The sequence below is a fragment of the Nothoprocta perdicaria genome, unplaced genomic scaffold (assembly GCF_003342845.1).
Source record: "Nothoprocta perdicaria isolate Ctin4 unplaced genomic scaffold, notPer1 scaffold_1431, whole genome shotgun sequence".
In the NCBI taxonomy this organism is placed as follows: Eukaryota; Metazoa; Chordata; class Aves; order Tinamiformes; family Tinamidae; genus Nothoprocta; species Nothoprocta perdicaria.
Window position 1 is genome coordinate 1 of NW_020454574.1, and position 2,215 is coordinate 2,215.

General features: G+C 74.8%; 1 pseudogene; it reads right to left on the reverse strand.

Annotated features, from left to right (window-relative positions):
* Positions 1–17: 17 nt before the first annotated feature.
* Positions 18–638, reverse strand: LOC112943316 (annotated as a pseudogene).
* Positions 639–2,215: the final 1,577 nt, after the last annotated feature.

Genomic DNA, 2,215 nt, shown 5'->3' on the forward strand with positions numbered 1-2,215 from the left:
CCGGCCCGCGCAGCCACCTGGATGTAGTCGACGGAGTCGCCGAGYGCCCGGAAGGCCGTGTACATCACCTCGCGCTTCCCGCCCCACTTCTGCAGGATGCAGGAGTAGGTGGTGCCGCGCACGAGCGCCTGCACGCGGGCCAGCCCCTCGCGCAGCCCGGCCTCTGTCTCGCCCTCGCCCCGCGCGTGGAAGTTGCTCCTCCAGACGTAGCTGCCGGCGCGCTCGGAGCCCATGACCTCGTGGAAGATGTCCCGCATGTAGGTGTCCTCGGCGCCGTTGCCGTCCACCACGAGGACCACCTTGAGGCCGGGGAAGGCGATGCGCTTGGCCGAGCGCAGGCACTTCTTCAAGTAGTCGGGGTCCTCCTGGTAGGCAGCGATGCAGAGGGCCACGGAGCGGCCCACGCGGCCGGGCTGGCTCCTGCGCCGCATGCGCCGGTGCTCCAGGAAGGCGAAGAGGCTCTGGATGAAGAGGTGCAGGCCCAGGATGGCGCCGTACAGCCCGAAGGAGAGGTAGTGCTTCTCRGTGTGGATGAACTGGTAGCCCGTGACGTAGGCAGCCAGGATGCCCCCCAGCACGGCCAGGGCGAAGAGGCTGGTGCCCACCACGCGCAGCGCCGTGGAGAGCCTCGCAGGCATCTGCGTGCCGGCAGGGACAGTCAGGGCAGCGACTGGCACCCCCTGTCCCATCCCTCTGCTCTCACCACCCTGTCCCTGTGTCACCCTCCTCTGCAGGGCCCGGGGGGCAGCTCTACTCTGGGTCATGAAGGGACAGGGGGATGCGGGAGGTGACATCGCCACAGAGGTGCCTGCAGCCCCAGGACCCCCATCCAGCAGCCGGAGCTGGGAGCACCGGGCTCGCTGTGCAGGACCTGCAACAGCAACGTGGGAGCCGGGCACGCGGGAGCCGGGCACGCGGGAGGGCAGCAGAGCCCGGGAGCTGCGGGGCCGGGGCTGCGGGCAGGGGCTGCCGGGGGCGGGCAGGGCAGGTCCCCGGGATCTCGGAGCCGCAGCCGCCACCTCCCCGGTGCCTCCAGCTCCTCCTGACCTCCCTCGCCGCCCCCGCGCCTCCCCTCGCCGCCGGTGCCGGCTCGGCCGGGACTCACCGTGGAGGAGCCGGTGGCGCCGCTCGCCCCCGGCCGCTGCCGCCGCTGCTATGAGCCCGGCCCGGCCCGCGCGGCCGCTTTATAGCGCGGCGGGGCCGGCACCGCCCGCAGCCCGCGGCGGCCCCGCCCGGCACCGGCACCGGTACCTCCGGCACCGGCACCTCCGGCACCGGCACCGCTGCGCCGGCTCCGACACCTCCCCCGGCACCACCCCGGCACCGCCTCCCCCGGCTCCGACACCGCTCGCGGGGCTCCGCCCAGCGGTACCGGCACCCCCGGCCCCTACCCCGGAGCTGCCGCCCGGCCCGGCGCGGGGCCGCCGCGCTGCCGCCGCCCCAGTGCCCCGCGCCGCCGTCCCCGTCCCCTGCGTGTCCCGCAGTGACGCCCGCCGCGTCCCTCTCTGGCTGCGGGCCACCCCCGGGGGACACTTGGGGACATTCGAGGACACCTAGGGACATCCCTGCCCGCCCTCCCTCATCCCCTCCTGGACAGACCCCCCCGGCCCCGCAGGGTCGCTGTCCCCGTCCAGATGCAGCGCGCTGCGGGCCCCGCCGCGGGCTCCGAGCCAGCGCTCCGGGGCTCGGAGCCGGAGGCAGCGCCAGGCCGGGGGGCGGCAGGGTAGGACGCGGCTCCCGGAGCCTTCGGGCCCCGTCCTGGCCGGTCCCCATCCCGGCACGGAGGAAGGGAGCCGCCCGGCTGCGCCTCGCTGCGGGGAGGTGGGTGAACCCGGCGCCCCGTGTCCGCAGGTGCGGAGGGGAGTGGGGACCAGGAGCGGGATGGGGACGGGGATGAGGATGGGGACGGAGCTGGAGAGATAGGGATGGGGACAGGGAAGGGGATGGGACACGTGTCGCCCCCAACGTCGCTCTGCCGGTGACCGGTGCCGGGTGGCACCTCCGGGGACCCCCCTCACCTTTGGGCGCACGGGGCTCGCAGACCCCGCTCTGCCGCCGGCCCGCGGCTCCCTGCGGAACCGCTCCCGGGCGTCCCTGCAACCTCCTCCTCCTCCAGCACAGGAACCTCCTTGTTGCCGGGGCCGCTTTGCAGCCGCGCGGCCAGAAAACCCCGTTCAAAGGGACTTTTCGGGGCAACGGCCGGTGGCGGCGGCCG